Source organism: Acinonyx jubatus, chromosome D2 (assembly GCF_027475565.1).
Source record: "Acinonyx jubatus isolate Ajub_Pintada_27869175 chromosome D2, VMU_Ajub_asm_v1.0, whole genome shotgun sequence".
In the NCBI taxonomy this organism is placed as follows: domain Eukaryota; kingdom Metazoa; phylum Chordata; class Mammalia; order Carnivora; family Felidae; genus Acinonyx; species Acinonyx jubatus.
Genome location: NC_069393.1, coordinates 65,258,480 through 65,282,306, shown reverse-complemented (window position 1 = coordinate 65,282,306; position 23,827 = coordinate 65,258,480). Strand labels below are relative to the sequence as shown.

General features: G+C 42.1%; 1 long non-coding RNA gene across 1 annotated transcript in view; it reads left to right on the top strand.

Annotated features, from left to right (window-relative positions):
• Nucleotides 1-23,178, top strand: part of LOC128312613 (uncharacterized) — a 68,670-nt gene extending 45,492 nt beyond the window's left edge. Inside the window, exon 4 of the long non-coding RNA XR_008292110.1 lies at nt 22,821-23,178. This is a non-coding gene — a long non-coding RNA (uncharacterized LOC128312613). The remainder of the gene's footprint in view (nt 1-22,820) is intronic.
• The last annotated feature ends 649 nt before the right edge of the window (nt 23,179-23,827 follow it).

Sequence of the window (23,827 nt, the reverse complement as noted above, 5' to 3'; positions counted from 1 at the left end):
TCCGCCTTCTTTGGGTTTCATTTACGCTGGAGAAGGGTCTGATTCAGATCTGTTATTCCCCCAATGTGAATTCTTTTGACTGCTATTTATTTAGGTTCTGTGGAATCAAGATTGAACAAAAGAGGGGTGCCTGGGTGGCTCAGTCAGTTAAGCGTCCAACTCTTGTTCTCAGCTCAGGTCTTGATCTCAGGGTGTTGATCTCAGGGTCATGAATTCAAAGCCCTGCATTGGGCTCTGTGCTGGGAGTGAAGCCTACTTAAAACAAACAAAAAAAGATTGTACAAAAGAGCTGTGCCTCAGATCCTAGCGTTGACAAGTTAACTTTGCCACAGTGGTGTTTTATTATTCAATATATTCTTGTTTATCTTCAAAAAAATAACATTATCTAAGATTAATAGCTAGATGGGTTTGGTAAACTCAAAAAATGTTTGAGAATAGTGAAGAATGAAAAGATATTCATTTATAGAGATATTGTTGTGGTACGAATTGAGACTCGTGTAATACATGATTTTATGGTCTTTTCATTCAATGTATGCTTATTGAGAGTTTGATAAAGTGTCAGACACTGAGTTGAGTGCTAAAGGAGGTAGAAGAAAACTAAGGTTGAATGCTTTCTGACCTCAAGGGCCTTTAGATCCAGTAGGGAAGAGAAGGGACCCATCATAATAATCACAATAACAATAGATAGATGTTAAAGAAGTTAAGTGCAATATGCAGAAAGTAAAAAAGCTGTAGCCACCTGGAGAATTCAGGAAGCTTTTACAGTATGAATAGATCTTGAGGAGTGACTAGGAATTTACTGAGAAAGAGATATGACATTTCAGGCAGAGGCAATGACATCTCCACGGGTGCACAATGAACTTTCATCATTTGAGAACTTGGAGTACTTTATGGAAACAAGTTATGGTTTGTTATAACTTGGCTATCTTAAGAAGGCATCAGAAGCAGGAGAATCATGTAGATGGTTGTGATCAAGAAGTGAGTTCTCAAACTGGAGTTCAATTTCCTGGTACAGAGATCTCATTGCTGGTGATGTAGATATGCCTTTCATTAAATTTATTCAGCTTCTTATCTGATTTCCTCTTTCAGCTAGGAGGCCTATTTCTTCCCCTTCCTTCCCAGGTTTAATTTTGGTGTTGATTTCCTGTTTGGCTTTCATCTTCTCTCCGTCTGTTGTGGAAATTTCTTAGGCGCATAATAATTATTTGGGGCCTAAGCTCAGAGCCCAGTGTACCTTCCAACTTTAAGGGCAGCTCAATGGGAAGCAACTTAAAAGATGGTCAATGAGGCTCAGAAGGGAGGTGTGTGTGTTTGGGAGGAATTGGGGGAAGCACTACAATGGATTTTTCAGTAAAAATTAAAGCGTTTGTTTTTACGTTTTCAAATCATAATCTTTAGAGACCAGGGATCTTTAGAGGTATTGTGGGGAATGGGACAGTTGGTTGGGGTGTAGTCTTACTGCCCTCTTCTCTATTGCTTCTTGTTCCCTCTCCTTTCCTATACTCATATTATCAGTATCCTATACTGAAATATTATGCAAGCCTCAAGGCTTGCATAATATTTCAGTATTATACATTGAGAATCCTCATGTTATTTGTTTTGAAAAAAATCAAAAGACTCCTGGTGGAGAAAGAAAGAGAAAAACCATAATCTTCGGCAATGAAGAACCATAAGTATTTCTGAGGGGGACAAATGACTTAATTTGGGTAACGGTGGTTACAGAATGGAGGAGGGCCTGGAGAAGGAATAAAGAACTGGGGGAGTGGTGGGAATGGGTTGTTGAAAGAATCCAGGCAAGGAGTGACACAAACTTAAATTAAGGCTGTGGAAGTTAGAATGGAGAATAATGTGACAGAGTCCAGAGATATTATGAAGGCAGTACAGATATGATTTTATGAAAAATTGACTAGATTTAAGGCCTGGAGTGGAAAGCTGCAAATGTTAGCCATAAATTTGAAGTCCAATGGGTCGTTATGTCTTTAGGCACAGCTAGTTCAGATAATGCCTTTAGGTTCTTATCTTTTTTCATCTCTTGAATATTCTTCATTCTGAGATGGTTGCCTTCTTGAGAAGTCTCCACAATAGGTAGTGAGATGATCCCTGGAATATATCCAGAATATATAGGTTTACAAATTCATTATTTCAGTGGAAGAATGTAGTCCCTTTGCCATTAGAATCTGTGTCACTACAACTAAGGGCCATTTATTGGCCCTGCTTGGATAATGTACCTACCTGGACCAATTATTGAATCAGAAGACTTTATATATCCAGCTAACTTTAGATGTTTTTGAAGAGAATTTACACTTTTACATTGCTAGGCACCATAAGACGCTGGTAAGGGGTAATGGCTCTATTTTGTTCCTCTTCTTTCCTTCATTTCCAAACAGTTCCTCTAAGGGCAGAAAATGATATAAATAAGTGCCAGTGGAAAGCTCTTGGATTTAGGTTTGACTCGAAATTTCTTTTTTTTTTTAATGTTTTATTTTTATTTTTGAAGGGGAGGAGGGGCAGAGAGAGGCAGACACGGAATCCAAAGCAGGCTCCAGGCTCTGAGCTGTTAGCACAGAGTTCGACATGGGACTTGATCTCATGGACCATGAGATCATGACCTGAGCCGAGGTCTGACACTTAACTGACTGAGCCACCCATGTGCCCCTGGACTGGAAATTTCTAAGTTTCAGAGCAAAATTAGAATCTAGGCTCCGTTGGGCATTGCCACATGGGAGCTGAGAGCTCTGTTGTGATGAACAGGACTTGTGTTGTGAAGGGACAGGGTGGAACCCCAGAAATGGAAGGCATCAGGGTTGCCCTCTTACCTCTTGCTTCCATCAGCTTCAAAAACAGGTCATTCTCTGAACAGATATGAGAGAGTTTACATTAGTGGTTAAATCCTGGGCAGTCACAAACTGATGAGATGGGGAGGAAATCACAATAGACAGAAAAGAAGGAAAGAATTTGTATTTTTCTTCAAAAGGTTTTCTCTACTTAAGGGTATTATAGGTCAGTGACTTTCACAGTGGGATTTTAGTCTTCTAAGGTATTTTCCAAAAATGTGTGTGAAGTTAAAGAGTGGAAGAACAATAGTCCTGAATGTAAATAATAGGTCATGGAAAAGGGTATAAAATAGACAAGTAAACATACAAACAGCAAATAAAAAGTAAATTATTTTGTAGAATATATTTTAAGATTTTTAAAATATCTGTATCAGACTTGGTCTTTTGAGACCATCTAGTTTAATGAATCCAAGTCCTGGCTTGAATCACCTGTGGAACTTGATAAAAATACAAATTTCTGGATTTATTCTGGACCTATGAAGTCAGAATATTGTGTTGAGTATTGGATATTTGTAGTTTTACAAACACTGCTCAGGAGATTCTGTAGCTCAGACTGAGTTAGAATCTTGGTACTAGTCCGATGGCTGTACCTTGCACACAGCCCCAGCTCCCTACAACCTATACCATCCTACACGTTGAGTTGGGTTATAATTACACATTTATCACTGTCTCTCATCCCTGCTTTTCCCATAAGAACTAATTTTGCCGAAAGTCCCCTAAAATATTTTTGGTGTCCCTAAGTGGAGTCTCATACATGCTCATGAACAGGTCTGGCAGATGTCATGTAATGTTCACCGAGGCCTGCTGCTCCAGCATTTACTTCTACGGCCTCCTTGAAGGGATCCAGTCTTGCCCTACTGCTCAAAATCTCCCATTTAGCATTAGCCCTGTTAGCCTGGATCCCCAGAGCTTTGTGGATGGCCTGTGATGCGCCATCTGTGAGCTCTTTATTGGGAGTTCTCTTTCTAAGCCATCTTTTCATCTAAGCCATCTTTTCTAAGACCTACAAAAAAAGCTGTGGTTCTCATTAACAGACCAAGACACTTACAAAAGGACAAACTAAATAGCAGAGAGCTTGTGGGACTGGGCACAAATAAACTAGGGCATGAGGAGCACAGCCAAATTAGCACTGAGGGGCTCAGGGCTACCACTGCCCTACCCACAGCATGCCAATTGCTTAGATCCATATCAAGCTTACTTTGCTTTCATGTCATGTGTCTTTCTGGGTCAGGCTGCTTCAACAGTTTGGATCCTGGGATAAAAGATGCAAAAGAATCAAAGGCTAGGATTATCAGAGTAAAAATTATGTATCTTCCATACAAAAATACATATATATGCTCCTTTTGGGTGTGAACATTACCAGAGCTTTTGCTCATTTTCTAGATGTCAGGGACAATTCAAGTCAGGAAAAAGAAAGAACTAAATTTATTCTAGATATGGATAAGCAGCACAAATGGGCATCAAGAGCAGAGAGCTTAATGGGGGATTTAATGCTTCAAGGCTTGCTGATCACTTTCCAGGACAAACCGATGAGGCTATGTAGGCAGATACCAAATTTACTTTGTTGTTTAGAGAGCTACCAGACAGATCATGAGACCTGTATAGGACACAGCATGAAGTTTTGACCCTGTTCTAAGTCAGGGAAGCTGGAGTGACGTGATCTATGATTCAAAGTTTACTCTGGATGTTGGATGGTGAACTGGGAGGCCATAGTACTCATGGTTGGAGAGTTCCCTGACACCTTGAACCTCTAGAACCCAGGTGTATGCATTCGCTATCTATGTGTTTAGGGTGAACAGTCTATTTAATGAAAATGATACTGGAGTCCTCATGCCAGAGCCTGGAAAGAACTGGACTCAAATAATGTTATAACATTCAAAGAATCATCAAATGGTGACCTTGGCTCTTTTGAGTAATACTTCTATAACAAGGCAACACCATCATTAAAGGCATGGGATTCTGCTGCTCTATCAGGCAGGTTGGGAGGAGTAGTTGTTTGAGGTGAAGTGGCTTACTTAGGTGACTGTGGCCAGAAGAGAGGTTGAGGGATTGTGTGACGTTATCAATATCCTCAGCACCCGCATGCCTTTGTCCTTCCTGTCATCAAGCACTGATTTGTAAATATGCCTTCTTTCCCCATGAGGACCTGAGAACCGCAGACAGCACTCATGACAATACCTTTGGATGCTTTGACTTCTAAAGATCAGCATAAACACTCATATTTATTTCCTCTTATTTACTTTAGCCAAAATAGCATTCCCAAGGAAACTACAGTAACACATGCAGTAACAGGGCCCTTACAGTGACAGATGGCATTGGGCTACCTTTAGACTAATGCAGCTGAAGCTCTAACCTCTTCTCCATTCAGTGAAAGAGGGAGCCACACTTGGATTTTTGCCATGTTATCTGCTAGCTCATGATCTGAGAGATAGCAAGATGTAAAATGGAAATAGAGGGCTACATCTTTTGGAATAAGGAAACCCTAGAGGGAAAACAAGTGATTTAAAAGGGAACTGACATTGAAAAAAAGCACAAAATCACACTAAGGCTGGAAATTTACGGATTTAAGAGAAGGGAACAATGAATATGTGAGTAGTTTTATGCTTTGAACTCTTTGAGATGCGCGTATACTAAATTTCCAACCTCCTTCCGGTGTCATGAAAATTCCAAGGCTTCTTGTCAGAGTGGACAAAAAAAGTGGTAGAGAATGTCTTTAGGGAAGAAACAAAGAAAAAAGAGGACATTTTTATGCACAAGAGGAAGAATTTTCCTGTGGAATGTCAATTAGCAGATGGAGAAAACTTGATGTCAGAATCAAGTCACAGAAGCATACAAACTAATAACCATGGAACATCCTATCCTGATGCTGGTGATTGAAGTCTGGAAAGTTGTTTTACTTTGCATTTCACGACACAACTTACCCCAGGCCACATGGACATATTCATAAGGGACATGATTTTTGGAATAGTTTGTGGGCTGTGTGGAGGGAGAGAGCTGGCTTAACTCACAAGGCTCTTAACTGAAAGCCCTTTCCAATGATTTTTACAATTAGGTATTACTGTGACACTATATTTTAAAAGTACATTCACTCAATATTATAATTAATAAATATAGATCTCTCTAAATGAAATCAGAGGTGGTTTTATGCAGAGACACTTTTATAGAACCTGTAAGGAAGGCCATCATATAGGCAGTAAATGTTTATATTTTTATAGAAGCATTGGTTGATATGCTGCCATCATTTTTTTTATTCATAATCCCTTCTCATTTCTTCATCCCTCAAACAAATTTCTCACATTTTCCCCTCGATGTTAGGATTTTTGCTCCTTTGGCCATGTGAAAACATGGTTTAATTTTTCTTCAGTGTTATCAAACAGATCAGTGCTCTTAAAGTTTTTTGGCATGGTGCAATCTTATACTTTGGTGTTGTAAGGACGTTTTAAACACTGAGATTTTTCTGAATGGGGCTTTCTCATGGGGATTACCATCTAATAGAAATAAAGAAAGGAAATGCAGGTGTCCATGGGGTGAGGGTGTGCTGTGCAGAGGCCCCAGACATTTCGGGAGGCTGGCTATGGACCAGAGGGAGGCTCCAAGGAGGCATCACCTCTGTCTTAAAGCAAGATTCCTTTGGTTTACCTCTAGAACCAAAGGCATTTCTTTGTTTGGCAGTGACAAAAAGCCAGAGTGAGGAGAGCAAGAATGCAGACATCCACGTTTCTGTAACCACTGTTTACAGAGTACATGGTATGTGCCAGGCCCTGCCACACCCTTATAAGACTAACGATGTTTAATATTCACCACACCCTTCTGAGGTGGTGCTGTTGTCACTTACATCCTCCTACAGAGGAAGAAACGGAAGCTTCGAGACATGTAAGTGTCTCCAAATTTCACATCTCCAGAATGACAGGGGTAGGATTTGGTGCCTAGAAATGTGTGACTAGAAATATCTTAATTCTTATGTTGTATGTTTAAGAGATTATTATTATTATTGAGCTAAATTCTCAGAGAGTTGAAGGTAAATATGTGCCTCTTGTATTTCTAGAATGCAGACTTTCTGCAGGGGAGCGTTTCTGTCTTTGAAAGCTTCTGCTTGCGAGTGCCCAGTCTATGAACAGAGCATCCTCAAGCAGACCCTGGCTTTGAAATGTAAAGATATATGCAACAACGAGAGACCCAGGGATGAAAAAGAAATCAGCAGCGGTCTGAAAGAGAAAGGGAGAAAAAGGTTCATAAAGAGAGTTCTATTAAAGTCATCAAAATGTCTCTTGCCTAAGGTTGAAAAACTTCTAGCATGCCAGAATACTAGAACATTACAGATGACTGCCAGCACTCATCGATTTCCTTCTTTTGTCATGTTTGTGTCCAGGGATTTAATACTTGATCATTTTTCTTTTAATGGTCTTTTTTTAAAAATTTTTTTTAATGTTTATTTATTTTTGAGACAGAGAGAAACAGAGCATGAATGGGGGAGGGTCAGAGAGAGAGGGAGACACAGAATCTGAAGCAGGCTCCAGGCTCTGAGCTGTCAGCACAGAGCCCGATGCAGGGCTCGAACTCACGGACCGTGAGGTCATGACCTGAGCTGAAGTCGGACGCTTAACTGAATGAACCACCCAGGCGCCCCTTAATGGTCTTAAATAAATGGGTAAGCATTTACCCATTTTAGCTCTCAGTAGAGAGAGCTAAAATATCTGTAGATGTAAAAACAATTGTTTTTCAAGTGAGATCAAATTTAAGCTCTGGAAATTTTTTTCCTCCTTTTTCCATGCATGCTGCATCATCTAAGTCAATTTGGAAGTGAGACCATTGATTTATAGTTGAGGATGAGGAATCTTGTAGGAAAGTAAATGCAGCCCCGTGAACCCTTCTTGGAAAAAAGAAGGGTCTGAAGGAGGAGATAGTTCTAAAGGGAAGCCCCGCTCCAGAGTGGGCAGTTTTGGAGCCACGTTTATACAGCGCACACTTAATTGAGTTGCCAGAGATATCTTCTTTAAAGATGATCATGTGTAAATCTTGGGATGGTGGCGGAAGGCTCTATGAATCACAGCTTCTATTCTCTTTTCCTTTTCTAAGATTCTGATCATCAATCACCTCTAATTAGATCACTGAGTCCCCAAATCCTCCAGGTTTTCTGATGGGGTGGTCTTGGAACTGCATTTTTGAGGACACTGAAATGAAACCATCTGATTTGGATCCTCCTCTTCCTCCATAACCACAGAGTTACAGTTAGCACTTAATTGGCCTAAGAAAATTCTAGGCTCCACAGAGTCTTCTTCGGCTCCTGTTAGCTGACTTGCCGAGGTGCCACTACTTGCCTTCATGTAGGGACTCATGATGAGCAATTGAGGACTCTTACTGTCATTGGAGTTTGGGAACAATATGTGGGGAATTCTCTGCAATCTCAACAGTATAAGAATAGTACTTTCTTTTTTTTTTTGGCCTAAGAACTCAACCAAACCGAAGTAGAGACAAAATTGTCTGTTCTTTTTGGGGCACAGGAGAAAGGAGATGAGGAACAGAAGTCAGGGGCTTAGAACCTGAGCATTGAAAGGCCATTGTGACATAATATTGAATACTCTTGGGATCTCATTAAAACCACACAGCTCCAGAGGGACCCGATAATTATTTAAAAATGATGGCTCTTTTGCATTTCCAGACACATTCCAAATTTGAATGAGTGTTCTATATATTTTTTCAGTAAATTTTTTGAAAATTTAAGTATTTTTTCAATAAAGTACAGTTACTCACTGGACAAGTTTTGCATGTAGGACCAAATACATGACTAAGTTGCATTTTCTTACATTAAACACACATGAATAGAGAACGCACTCTGTGCCAGGTAGCATATTAGGCAAGTTTACTGATCATTCCTCTTGTTTATGCATAGAAATGCTGGGAGGTGTGCACTATTAGTGCCACTGTTCTACAAATGTGGAAAATGAGAATCAGAGAGTTTAGCTATTTGTCTGTGTTCACACAGCTGATGATTGAGAGAGCTGAGACCTAGGATTCAGGCCTTTGTGTTGCCTTCATGATGAGTGTGAGAGTCTTCAGACTCTCTGACCACAGATTCTGTACCAGGGGGCCACGTCTTACCCCCTGGGCTGGGTCCTCAGACTCAGTAACTGGATGCTTTGGCCAGGCCAAGTGTTGGGCTCTCTGATTAATTTATTAAGCTTGGCTCCTCTCAGTTGAAATGCTTGAAAGCCTCACATCAGGGCACCAGTCCAGTCGTCCACAATTGGTTAGTTAAGATCAGAAAAAATATATTAGGTATCCATTTCCAACCTTTGTATAGAAGGCATTCAGGTTACTTTCCATATTAGGAATCCTGGTAGCAGCAGGAGATAAAGGGAACATTTTACCTTTTCGTTCACTAGAGGCTGATATAGGGATAGAGGAGGGGGGTGGAGAAAAGAGGAGGCTTGTAAAATGCATAAACGTGTAGCTATAAATATATACATATAAACACATGCATTCAAATCCAGTTGTTATTTTAAGTTTATAGTGGGCCTCAGGTAAAATAGTTTGGGGCTTAATAAGAGCCAAATGTGTGAACTTGTGTAAAGTCTGGATTCATTTCCTACCCCCCAGGCTTCTCCCCAGAGTTCTATAAATTGGGTGTGATAAACTTGTAGCCCACTACAAGCATCAGCATGCTCCACAGTGACATGTTTTCCTGGGGCTTCAGTTCACCTGAAACACCAGCACTGCCTGCTTCACATCAGTCTGACTCCTTTCCCCCCCATTTATTCATAAACTGTGCTGGCCCTGCCTCTTCCAGAGATAACAATGGGATTGGAAGATGCTCCTGCAGGGTTCTCAGAGTGGGGTCTGTTGACTACATATGTGCCATTAGGGGAATTTATTTAAGTGCAGAGTCCTAGGCTTTACCAGAAGGGATTTTGATTCAGCAAGCCTGGGGTGAGGTCCAGGAATCTCTTTAAAATTTGTGCCCTCAGGATTCTGACTCAGGTATTTTGATACTGAATTTTTGAGAAACATGGTGTTTATAGATAGACTCACCATAAAAGATGACCTCTGACTTTTTCATAAATGTCTGTGTTAAAAAAAATACACACAGAGAATGTTATTGCATTATATAAATTATCAAACTTTTAACCTTTATTCTATTCTGTTTTATCCTTTTATTTATTTAAAAATGTTTTATTTATTTTTGAGAGAGAGAGAGAGAGAGAGAGAGCGCTCAAGTGGGGGAGGAGCAGAAAGAGATGGGGACAGAAGGGGACAGAGATCCAAAGCAGGCTCTGTGCTGACAGCAGGGAGCCTGATGCTGGCTCCAACTCATGAACTATGAAATCATGAACTGAACTGAAGTCAGATGCTTAACAGACTGAGCCACCCAGGTGCCCCTGTTTAAAAATTATATTTTACCTTCTAGTTTTTATCTTATGTGGCCAGGTTTTTAGTTGAGGACACTGAGGCACAAAGACATTAGGTGACTTGTTTAAGTGATTTATGGTCAAAGCTATTGACGTCAGTTCTGATTCCAGAGATACTTCTGGCACCTGATTTGAGACACTGTCTACCTTAATGCTTGGTCATGTTTGTCTGTGGTGGACAGAGACCTTCGGAAGCCACCTGGAACTTTCTCCTCCTAGGGCATCTAAAACAGGCCAGCCGAAGGAGGGTGTCATCTCTTAGGCTTCTTGGGAAAGGACCTTATAGTCAGGTGGTCTCTGGAGACATTCTTTTGCAAATGACCATCAGCTATTCTCTGACAACTCCAGCCAAATCTGAGGCAGCTCAGGTTTGGAACAGGCTTTTCTGAGGTTCTTCCAGAACAGCTGGATTTCTCACTATGGATGTAAACAATCACTCTGTCCCCTATGCAGGCTGGCCTTGATTTCCGTCTCTCAGCTGGGTGCAAGGCCATACTTGTGGCCAATGAGAGATAGGGCTGGAGCCGGGATATATAGAGCTCTTGAGGTATCCTATGCAGTCAGGACACCTCACTTTGCATTCTGCATCTGGCTTTATTACCTCAGGTGGCTTAACCTCTCTGAGCTTTGTTTCCTCAAATGAGGAAAAATACATAATGAGGATAATAATGCATAACTCATGGGGAAGTTATTCATACTAAACGTATCTGTTGTGAAGCAGCACCTAGCCTGGCTGATCAGGGTGGGTGTTCAGGGAACGTTGGTTCCTTTACTTTCTCTGTTCTAGTTTGGGGCATGGCTCTTCCCTCCTCAGGTCTAGTCTGACAAGAAAGACCCTACTCTCTCTCTTTTTTTTAAATGTTGATTAATTTATTTTGAGAGAGCACACACATGCATGAGCAGGGAAGAAGCAAAGGGAGAGGGGGAGAGAGAATCCCAAGCAGGCTCCACGCTGTCAGTGTAGAGCCTGATGCGGGGCTCCCATCTCGCAAACTGAGATGATGACCTGAGCTGAAATCTAGTCGGACGCTTAATCAACTGAGCCACCCAGGCGCCCAAAAAAGACCCTTTTCTATAAACACTATGATAAAATGTCTCTTTAGAGATGGTAACGGCTATAAAGTAGCAACCTGCCGCTGAATCTTGGACATTAGCTGGCAATTCTATTTTAATTTTAAGGACATCTGTAATGTCAGTAGGAGGCTTTCTGGACTTCCTTTCAGGGCAACCAAAGAATAGTGATAGTGATATCATGTCTAGACATGGCCTTTGGTGCTCTTTCTTGCTGTCACTGCTGGACCTAGACTCAGCTCTCAGAAGCCCAGCATCTGGAACGAGATTCTGCATCATATGGATCTTGCACTCACCCAGTGCCAAGTCCAGCCTCGACCTCAGACACCGGCTTCCCCCTTTAAGAAGTTTCCTCTGGCAATGAAATCCAGTCCCCATCAATGAAATCCAAGAGGATTCTGGCACTGCAGCAAAGGGAATTTCTCAGTTGGCTAGGGAGATGATCCTATTGATGCCAAATCTACAAGGCTGGCTTGGGCTGCTGAGCCTTTTCTTGAGGGGGTGTCTTTCCGTGAAGATTAAAGAAGAGAGGCAAGCATTCTTTCAATTTTTTGCAGAAAGCTTCCTATGAGCACAAATGTCCTTACAATGAAAATAGAATTGGTTGCTAATGTCTAAGATTAAACTACATCTTTCTTGAATCTCTGAAATAAAAGCTATTTGGTCCTGCTTTTAAGATCAACATAGATTACAGTATTTCTGTGGGTGTTGGCCATTTCTGGGACTTTTTGAGTCTGAGAAGGTTATTAGTAGAAGCACTTTACAGTTAAATCATTTGCTTCCTATTACTCAAAAATAGGTCTAGAGGAAAATAAAATACTACATTATTTTCTGTGTTTCAAAACAGAACTGAAAATTCAAAGACAATAAAGGCTAGTTGTGAGATTCAGTTGCAGAGAAGAAATGACAGAGGCTGAAGATGTGGTATGGCTCCTCCCGCCCCTGCAGCTCTGAGACCTGCATTTCCTGACTGTGCACTCCATTTAGGAAGGGACAATGTACAGCCACAAACATAGCCCTGACACGCATCAAAGGGCAGAAATCCCAGGCAAGAGGTCCGTGCTGCTGCATATTCATGAATACAAATCAGGCCTCCGGACTTCAGCTCTAGACTCTGAGATTTTAGATCTGGGAATTATCTGAGCTTCCTGCAAGTTTTGACAGATTATATTAGCTAAGAGGAAGATGGCAAATAGTGAGCTACATATCCCTTTCTCCATGCCTCTTTGAGAGATGAATGATTCTTAGAAAGAAGACTCCACATTGGGTCCTTTTGGTCTCGGTAGTACAGGGCTTCAGCAGTGGAAGGAGGCTGGGTGCCTGATGGCCTAGACTCTAAGTGAGTCACCGGAACACTTGGATGTTAATAGATGAAGTATGGCTATTTTATTCATTACGGTATCACCAGCTACCACCACAGTGTCTGGCACATATGATGAACTCAGTAAATATAAAATGAGTAGCTGTTTCCCTAATTTCAGCATGTAATGGTTTTCTGTCATTTACTGTGGGTTCATCTTTTAGTGTATTAGATTTGTCCCTGCAATTAGACTGTAAACTTTTCAAGACAGGGACAGATAAAATAATAATAATAATAATAATAATAATAATAATAATAATAATAAATAATAATTTTAACACTATTTAATTTTATTTTTTTATATTTATTTTTTCATTTTTCAAATTTTTGTTTAAATTGTAGTTAGTTAACATATAGTGTAATATTGGCTTCAGGAGTAGAGTTTAGTGATTCATCACTAAATTTACATATTTAAATTTACACATGTAAAATTTACATACAAATTTACAAATTTGAATTTATACATTTACATATAGCACCCTGTGCTTATCATATCAAGTGCCTTCCTAAATGCCCATCACCCATTTAGCCCATCCCCTACCCACCACTCTCCATCAACTCTCAGTTTGTTCTCTATCGTTAGGAGTCTCTTATGGTTTGCTTCCTTCTCTTTCTCTCCTTCCCATTTGTCCATCTCTTTTATTTCTTAAATTCCACATATGAATGAAATCATATGGTATTTGTCTTTCTCTGACTGACTTATAATGCTTATTAGCATAATACACTCTAGCTCCATCCACATGGTTGCAAAAGGCAAGATTTCATTCTTTTTGATGGCTAATATTCTGCTATATATATATATATATATATATATATATATACACACACACACACACACACAGACACACACATGCACACACACACCATATCTTCATTATCCATTCATCAGTTGATGGACATTTGGGCTCTGTCCATTATCTGCTGATAATGCTGCTATACCATTATCATATATGCATATACCACTTCAAATCTGTATTTTTGTATCCTTTGGGTAAATACCTAGTACTGCAATTTAGTACAATTACTGGATTGTAGGGTAGCTCTATTTTTAACTTTTGAAGGAACATTCATGCAAAGTGGATGCACCAGTTTGCATTCCCACCAACAGTGTAAGAGGGTTCCCTTTTCTCCACATCCTCACCAATATCTGTTTCTTGTGTTTCTAATTTTAGCCTTTCTAATAGGTGTGAGGTGGTATCTCATTGTAGTTTTGATTTGTATTTTCCTATTGATGAGTGATGTTGAGCATCTTTTCATGCATCTATTAGCCATTTGGATGTCTTCTTTGGAAAAATGTCTATTCATGTCTTCTCATTCCTTTTTTTTTTAATGTTTATTTACTTTTTTGAGAGAGAGAGAGAGAGAGAGAGAGAGAGAGAGAGAGAACACAAGCAGGGAAGGGGCAGAGGAGAGGGAGTCACGATCTGAAGCAGGCTCCAGGCTCTGAGCTGTCAGCAGAACCCGATGTGGGGCTCAAACTCACAGACCATGAGATCATGACCTGAGCCAAAGTTGGACACTTAACTGACTGAGTCACTCAGGTGGCCCTCATCTGTTCATTTCTTAACTGGATTATTTGTTTTTTGGGTGTTGAGTTTGGTAAGTTTTTTATAGATTTTGGATACTAACCCTTTATTCAGTATCTCATTTGAAAATATCTTCTGCCATTCTAAAGGCTGCCTTTTAGTTTTGTTGATTGTTTCTGTTGTTGTGCAGAAAGTTTTTATCTTTTCTTTAAAAATAATTTTTAATGTTTATTTTTGAGAGAGAGCACAAGTGGGAGAGGGGCAGAGACAGAGAAGGAGACACAGAATCTGAAACAGGCTCTAGACTCTGAGCTGTCAGCACAGAGCCCTACACAGGGCTCGAACTTGGGAAAGATGAGATCATGACCTGAGCCGAAGTTGGACGCTTAACTGACTGAGCCACCCAGGCACACCTGGAAGCTTTTTATCTGGATGAAGTCCCACTAGTTCATTTTTGCTTGTAGTAAGGCAAGCGAAACAAGTGTCTAATAAGAACTTGCTGTGGCCAAGGTCAAAGAGGTTGCTGCCTGTGTTTTCCTCTAGGATTTTGAGGTTTCCTGTCTCAGATTTGGGTTTTTAATCCATTTTGAATTTATTTTTGTGTATGGTGTAAGAAAGTGGTCCTTTTTCATTCCTCTGCATGTTGCTGTCCAGTTTTCCCAACACTGTTTGTTGAAGAGACTGTCTTTTATCCATTGGATATTCTTTCCTGCTTTGTCAAAGCTTAGTTGACCATATAGTTGTGGGTCCATTTCTGGGTTTACTGTTCTGTTCCCATTGACCTATGTGTCTATGTTTTCACCAGTACCATAGTGTCTTGACAGTACAGCTTTGTAATATAGCTTGAAATCTGGAATCGTGATTCCTCCAGGTTTGCTTCTCTTTTTCAGGATTGCTTTGGCTATTCAGGGTCTTTTGTGGTTCCATACAGATTTTTGGATTGTTTGTTCTAGTTCTGAGAAAAATACTGGTGGTATTTTGATAGGGATTCCATTAACTGTGTGGATTGCTTTGGGCAGTATAGACATTTAACAATGTTTGTTCTTCAAATCCATGAGCATGGAATGTTTTTTTTTCTTTGTGTTGTCTTCAATTTCCTTTGTAAGTGTTCTGTAGTTTTCAGACTGCATATCATTTACCTCATTAGCTAGGTTTATTCCTAGGTATATTGTAGGTTTTGGTGCAATTGTAAATGGGATTTCTTTTTCTGCTGCTTCCTTATTGGTGCATAGAAATGCAACAGGTTTCTGCATGTTTCTTGCTTGTTGATGTAGGCTCGATCTCACCAATCATGAGATCATGGCCTGAGCTGATATCAAGAGTTAGATGCTTAAGCAACTGAGCAACTCAGATGCCCCTAGATAAAATTATTAATGATGGGAGTTACTATTTACTCCCTGGTAACAGGCCCTGTAGGAAACATACCCCACACAGTCTCATTCACTTATCCCCACTGCTCTATGAAATTGATCATTATTGGTGTTTGGCAGATTAAGAATCAGGATCAGAGAGCTTAAGTAACTTGCCTGTGGTCACACAGCCCATGTATGGAAGAGTGTGAATTCATATGTATGAATGTTTAAGTCCAAAGCATAGGTTAATAACTTCTAAGCCACATTGATGAATCTTCTCTAGCACATGTAGTCGTCTGTGGAGAGTTAAATGCATTATAAATATTAGACAGGAACCATGCTTGGCAAGGCTGGCTTGAGTAAAGACCCCACTCTGAGGAATTTTCTTCCTTCCCATTTCCATTTCAAGTATCCACAGAGCTATTCTGAGGCTGCCTTGGCTCCCCACTGGCAAATCTGATAGATGCAGTAGTCTATCAGAGGAAGTGGCTCATCCCTGAATTTCCCAAGACCTCATGATGAAAACTTATTTGTTTTAGTTAATTTTGTTACTTGGCATTTTTGAATGCTTTTGATGAGCCAGATGACATACTGAGCTCTTTCTATAGGCTGTCTCATAATCCTAACAATGATTCTATGGGTTAGGTTCTACTATTATCTTCATTTCAAAGATGCAGAAACCAAGTCTTAGAAAGGTTAAGTTGAAAGTAATATAGCCAAGGACATGCACAGGAACCTATCCCACTATGACCACCCGCTTGTTCTTTGCTCCAGAGGCAATATGGTTCCACCCAGACCTTTGAGTCATCAGCTTCAAAGCTTCCCTTCGTCACCACTGAGTCTCTCATTTGTTCTTCATATCAACCGTTTGTTTAAGGCAGACCCTAATGCTCAGAAAGCTCCAATGACAACTTTCTTTTTTTTGGGGGGTTTAACTTTCTTTTTTATTTTTTAAATTTACATCCAAATTAGTTAGTATATAGTGAAGCAATGATTACAGTAGATTCCTTAATGCTCCTTACCCATTCAGCCCATTCCCCCCTCCCACAACCCCTCCAGCAACCCTGTTTGTTCTCCATATTTATGAGTCTCTTTTGTTTTGTCCCCCTCCCTGTTTTTATATTATTTTTGATTCCCTTCCCTTATGTTCATCTGTTTTGGCTCTTAAAGTCCTCATATGAGTTAAGTCCTATGATTTTTGTCTTTCTCTGACTAATTTCACTTAGCATAATACCCTCCAGTTCCATCCACGTAGTTGCAAATGGCAAGATTTCATTCTTTTTGATTGCTGAGTAATATTCCATTGTGTGTGTGTGTGTGTGTGTGTGTGTGTGTGTGTGTGTGTGTGTGTGTATACACCACATTTTCTTTATTCATTCATCCATCGATGGACATTTGGGCTTTTTCCGTACTTTGGCTATTGTTGATAGTGCTGCTATAAACATGGGGGTGCATGTGTCCCTTTGAAACAGCACACCTGTATCCTGTGGATAAATGCCTAGTAGTGCAATTGCTGGGTCCAATGACAACTTTCTGATGCAGGCCTGGAAGAAGGGACTTCGTCTCCTGACTTATAGCCAAACACTCTCTTTACTGCAACAGACCAACCTCTACAGGCAATGTATTTTCTCTGGACACATGCCTGTCACCAACCTGAGTGAGTGAGAGGGGAGATGGAATACCCCATTTGTAAGATCATAAGGGGTTCTTTGAGTTAGAGGGACTATTTTTGTATTCCCCAGACTTACCGCCAGGGATGCCTGCCATTTGTAGCTAGGAACTGACTTCCCTTTAATCCAAGTTATTCTTACAAGGATTGGAGTCATGTCAGAAGACAGTTAGGGTGTGCAGTATTGTAGGGACTTGGGGAGCTGGGATATAGGAACTCATCTTTCTTATAATGGAGTAGCATTTATGTGAGGTTCAGCATTTCCCTTACTGTTCCTTTTCTGTTTCCTTCATTTCTGTTTCCTTTTCTGTATACCATGTAAAATTATATTCAGCTCTTTTTATTAAAAATATCTAGTATAGTATGACTCCTTCTCGTGTAGGTTGGTTATTTTGTCTTTCTATCCATCCTTGCATTTATCTATTCTTCAGGTATGGAGAGGTAGAAAAAATGATTATCACCAAATGATGATACTGTCCCTCCATCCCTCCACCACACACTGGTGATATTTTTAGTACTGTTTTGTTCTTCTTTTTGTGCTTTTCTGTTTTGTTTACTTTCATATTAACAATTTTAATGTACTTTATTTTAAAGTCTTATCATTTTTTCTTTCATTTATTATTATTATTTAGTTTTTCTTTTTCTTTTATTTTTTAAAGTGTTTATGTATTTTGAGAGAGAGAGAGAGAGAGAGAGAGAGAGAACAAGTGGGGGAGGGACAAAGAGGGAGAATCCCAAGCAAGCTCTGTGCTGACAGCACAGAGCCTGATATGGGGCTTGAACTCACGAACAGTGAGATCATGACCTGAGCTGAAGTTGGATACTTAACTGACTGACCCACCCAGGTGCCCCTATTTTTTGTTTTTAGAGGAGAGAGAGAGAGGGAAGGAGAGAGAGAGAGAGAGAGAGAGAGAGAGAGAGAGAGAGAGAAAGAGAATCTTAAGCAGGCTCCAAGCTCAGTGTAGAGCCCAGCGTGGGACTTGATCCCATGACCCTGGGATTGCAACCTGAGCTGAAATCAAGAGTCAGACGCCCAACCGACTATGCCACCCAGGTGCCCCTTTCCCCTTTTTAAAGGGGGAGAAACAGTTAAGATAATTTTCAGAGAGAGAAGGCTAACTAGCATGTAGCCCATTTCCTGCTTCTCATGGGAATTCCCAAAGTGTGAAGCCCAGCTAAAATCACTCCTTGCTTTAGCATCATGTCTACACTTAGGATGTCTCTATGTCCTTGTTTGCTTAGGGAAGTCCCAGTTTATGCCTATTATCTTGGTGTCATTATTACAAGTGCTTTCTTTTCACCAGTGTTTTGGACAATAAATTGCACGGTCACTCTACTTGTACCAAAGCATGTGGCCCCAATGCAGAGGTTTGGGCCTCCTACTTCATTTCTGTGGACACATGGAGCCTGGGGCCTGAGATACCTCTGGGGATAAGGTGCCACCACATTGTGGGCACAAAATGGGGAGAGAAAGTACTTGGAAATGTAGCTGTCTATTGACGCTGAGAAGGAATCCGCAGTGCTTCGCTCAGAGGTTATGTGTGGGCAGAATGGATGATGACAGTCACTCAGGTGCATTAGGAACCTTTGCTGTAGCCGGCCCCCTCTAATTAGGACTGTAATTACAGAGCAAGGATGCAGTGGTTCAGCAGAGATACTCTCCGTTGGGAGCATAGCAACAGAACAGACTCACACCTCCCTCTCTTTGTAGTCTTTAAACATGGTTACAACACAGACCCCACAACCTCCACCAAAAAACAAAAGCTATCACAGCTCCGAGGGCCACCTGATGTGGCTCCTAGGCGGCTGCTGCTACCCTCGGCCTCACAGCATTCTCACTCCTGAACCTTTCAGTGACAGAGAACGAGGCCAGACTCTGGGAGGAGAGACCCTGAGCTCTGGGGAGGGCCCTGGAGCCTGTCCTCTCTTAGGTGTGTCGGGTAAAGCTGTGGCTCTTCAGTGAGTCCTCCCTCTCTGCCCGCCTTGCTTTCCTCCCTCTCTCCCTCCTTTAAAGTCACTTAATACTAATATTAATAAACAATTGTCCAAATAATCCCAAGAATACTTTTATTTCCCCATCCACTTCAAAGACAAGGAAAACTACCCTGAAAGATGTTGACTGATGCAGAACTTCAGATGCTGGTAGAGATGGGATGTAACCCACGTCTGTCTGTCTGACCCTGGAATTGAGTAAAACTCGTATAACTATTATATGTTATATATACTGTTTCTTGTGTGGGAGGACATGGCAGACTAAACTGTATCACCTTGCAGAGTTTGGGGGAGTGTGGTATGGCATGAGGATCACTGTTCTGTTCTCTGGCACACTGTAAGAGCTGACTGGCACATGGATACTTTAGGGGAGGAGACATATTAAGGGACCAGGCAGTGTCTGGGTTGACTAACTCAGAAACTGCTGATGTGGGTTTATTAACTGTTTGTTTCCTGAGTGGATTGTGCAGTATTCAAAGTAAAGTTCAGGGGCAAAAAGCGCTGTTTAGCCCTTATTTGGCAAAGCAACCTTATAGCTGTAGAGAAAAATGATTCCCCTTTGTCATTAATTTCAGTACTTTTCTTCAAGACCTTAATTTGGACTTAGGGCTTCCCCATTAGCTATATAAATGGGATTAATGACTTGATTCCAGCAGAGAACATAAGGTACTTAAGGAACTGTTTCAGCCTGATGATGCATTATTATCACTAGTAAAAGGTGGGAATATTAGCATTTTTATGGCCCTTTATTTGCAGAGACTATTTTGATGGCTTATTCACGCACATATTATAATCCTAATGGTCATTTGGTGCTCCCCCATTTGTCATTTGTCATGCTTGTATATATTTTCAACATTAAAAATTTTGTAACACTAAGGATAACTAATGTCCACGGAGTCCCGCGACTACCTGTCCTGTGTGGTTCATAGCACATTCGCTTCTCCTTCTGAGGATCCGAACCGACTCTCCGCCCACCTCTAACGGCCTCTGCAGGGATGTGTGGGTTTAGGAACCCTAGAATCAGTTGTATTCCACTGGTGGAAAGTTTAAATGATGCTTTTTCTGGCTCACAAAGGGGCCTTCTGTGTGGGGCTGCTTCACTGCTGCTGCGCAGGGGGGAGTGGGGCAGTTGGGGTGGTGGTGGCCCTTATTTCTAGTTGCAAAGTTTGAATTCCTATTTTTGCTCTATTTCTATAGTCTTTTTAGTGCACTATCATAGGCTTAGACTTTCTTTTTTTGAGGTTTCTTATCTTTAATTGACTGAAGTCTATAGTTGGAGTTTATTTGGAGTAACAGTCAGATGCTGGTTTGCCGTCATTGACGTTTCCTGCCACTTTGCATTGTAATATCACTTCCAAGACTGGGTAACAAGTTGGAAGACCATGATAATAACAATAAGACATTTATCAGGTACTTAAATGCCAAACACTTTGCTAAGTATCTTAAATTCATTGTCTCATTTGCCCCTCAGGACAGTGTTGTGAAACAGCTCCTGTTGTTACTTCCATCTCTTGGAGAATAGAGCTGAGTTTTTTTTTTTTTTTTAACCTGACTTGCTCAGCCAGCACTCAACCCAGTATTCAAACCCAGCTATCTGAGTCCGCTTATAGCCAGACAGCACCTCAAATCTACTGAGTCTCACAGTCTAGAAAGAATTCTGTGCTGGATTTCGAAAATAACTGCTTATAGTTTTGTTCAACTTACGGGTTTTTTAGGGACCCTCTGTGCACTCAAATCGCCTGTATGCACGGGGTTAAAATCCACAGAATGTTCTCAGTGCTGGATGCTTTGTCATAGTTTTTGCTTTTCCTCTAATTTTTTTTTCCTTCCAAAATGATGGTCTGAGCCTCAATTTTTACTTCCTTGCTTAGTTTAGAAATCTGAGTTTTCTTTATTTTGCAGTCAGTCCCTCACATTAGAGTGGGCTTTGGGGTATTGCTTCTTTACCACTCACTTGTGTTAATGAGGTAAGCTGGCAGTGGCCCCAACTTTCCTCCTTCTTCTCCTACTTCGTGCTGACACCTGGCACTTTATTGGTGAGGAGTTATGGTCTGGGGAGCAGGGCTGGGATGGACAGGATCAGCACCCATGTCAGGGGAATTTCCTGAATATCAGGAGTTCCTCCATGCAGGGTTAAAGGAAATGCTGGGAAACTTCTGTCAAGGATGAAATTTGCAGAGGGCAGCTCTGTGACTATCAAGCAAGAGTAGGAGGAGTGCCCCGGGGCACTGCCCCGGGGCACGACCTGGGCTGCTTGTAGGTGGTGGGAAAGTAGCGGCTGTGCCTGCCCACAGGCACAGGGCCGGGGCCCTCCAGGAATGTCCCCAAGTTCCAGGCGGCCTCGTTGCCACACTACGGAGACCAGGGACGAACGTGGGGTCAGCCGGAGGTCAGTGCCCTGCCCACGGGTCGGGGCGGAGCCTCCCGCAGGCTGGTGAGGAGCCGGTGCACCTGCGCACAGCTCAATAGGTGATTTTCGAAGAGCCGGAAGTCGGGCTCAATCCCGCTGCCAGGTGCTCCGGCTGTGAGGGTTTCAGGATCTCTGCCTTCTTGGCGTTCTCCTGGTGCCCGAACTGATACCACGGGAAGCCGAGCACCGCCAGGCCCTGCGCCGAAGCGCAGCCAGTTCATCCGGGTGTCCCCCCGGAGCGTCGTGCCTCAGAGCCCTGCCACCTGCTCGGTGACAGCAGCACCCTGCCCGCAGAGGGCCCGCGCCCGCAGCTGGCTGGCCAGCGGCTTCGGGAAATTCTGCAAAATTTCACAAAGAGTGTCTTCGGAAACTCCAGCCTCGTGTTCCTGTGCCCCTTCCTCTGACCTCGCGGCCACTCCTGTGTCCCTGCAAGAAAGTGGTGCTGCGGGGTCAGTACCCGAACATCCTACCTCCGTCAGAGGGCAGCGAACTGTTTGTGCCTGGGAGGAGGGCAAGGTTAACTTAGGGGCGTGCACCTCAAGTGGTCGAACTCCAGGTCCGGGCGGTAAGGGTTAACATTTAATATGTGTACTTCCGGTGTAGTCCCACTTGAGCCACGCCTCAGCCTTATGAAACACATACCCTGACCCTCATTTCACTAATGAAGAAATGGTAAATGACTTGCCCCCGTGACACAGCTGGGCAGTGGGGGAATGGACTCCAGTTGCGCTGTGTCCACCTCAGCCTCTGAGGGGGATCTGGGGGGGAGGGGACAGGTGTGGGGGGGAGAGTGTCCCTGGTGACAGTGATGGTGATGGTCAGCTAGAGGCCCCGCCTACCACTTGCACAGAGCTGGCCTTCACACAGTTAGCTAGGACTCTTCCCCTCCCACCAGGTGAGGTGTCTCTCCTACTTGGGGTGGGAATTTACCTGGGTGCTTGAAGTGGGTAGAGGGTGAGAGATAATCCTGATCCTGGCTATTGATGAGGGAGCAAGTTTCTTTCAGTGACCAAGGGAATCCTCAGACCCAGCTCTCTCCTTTGTAAAGAGTTAACCCGTTCCCCTCTCCCATGCCCAGCAGGAGAGGAGAGGGTCCTATACAAGGAAGAGGAGGGAACCTGTTTATTAAACACCGACTAGATGTGCTAGGCTCTTTCAGACTTCCCTTTTTGAAAAGCTCATTCCTCTTTTCCTTGATAGGGCTCTGGTGCCTTGACACTTTTGGGGGAGCAGAATCCTGAAAACAAACCTGGGAGAGCTCATTTGGCTTGGCTTTTGCATGGTCATCATCACACAAGGTAAGCCATTAGATTGAGGACTTCATGAGTCTGAGGATTTTGAAACTCTTGAAAGCACATGAAAGGAGCTGGGGACTCTGGGAGCAACCATGTTGCCTCTGCTTTGCCTCTTGGATGTTATTCTTTAATCCCCCAAGGCATTCCTGGCTGTCACTGTCACCTGGCTCAGGGAGTGAGAGACAACAGGGTTCCGAATTCTTCCACTTCTACTCCTTACCTGCTGAAAGGTTAAAGAGAACAGAATGGTTGTGCAGTAGCCACAGTGGCCAGGAGTTTTGTGTCACCGTAACGTTGTATGGGGTGGACCTCTTTCAAAGGACAGAGGACTGTCTGTATTGTCTCTACCCCATTAACAGATGTTATTAGAACAGCCTTGCTGTCTTCCACAGAAAAATGCCACCTTAGAAGTCTATTGCGTTTAATGCTCTACAACTCAGAGCTACTACTAGTTGTAGCATTGAGTTAGATTTATTAGATTTCTCCCCAACATCTAAAACCCACTAAGCCCTGTGAAAGAGCATTTGAGGGAACTGGGGATGAACAGATTTTCCTGTCTTCAGAGGGAGTGGCTGGAACACTCCAGTAGTGGGGACTCCACCAGTTATAACCCACAGGTCTGCCAGCAAATGTGATGCTCCACAAACATATTAAGTGGACTTTTCCCCCTTTAGTATTGTCTTGATTTCCGTACCCTGTATAATATAGTGAGATCAACCACTTCTTGGCTGATAGTTGAGCCTTTGGATGACATGACAGGAATGGGTTTTATTTTCACTTCAACCTACTTCTCATTGAGAGTTGGAGATGAGATATAGCGAGGCATCAGGTTAAAGAATGACCTGTATTAGGTGGGTGCACGCTGTTTTCCATTATGACCTTGGAGGCGTACTTGGTTGTACTGATGGTGCT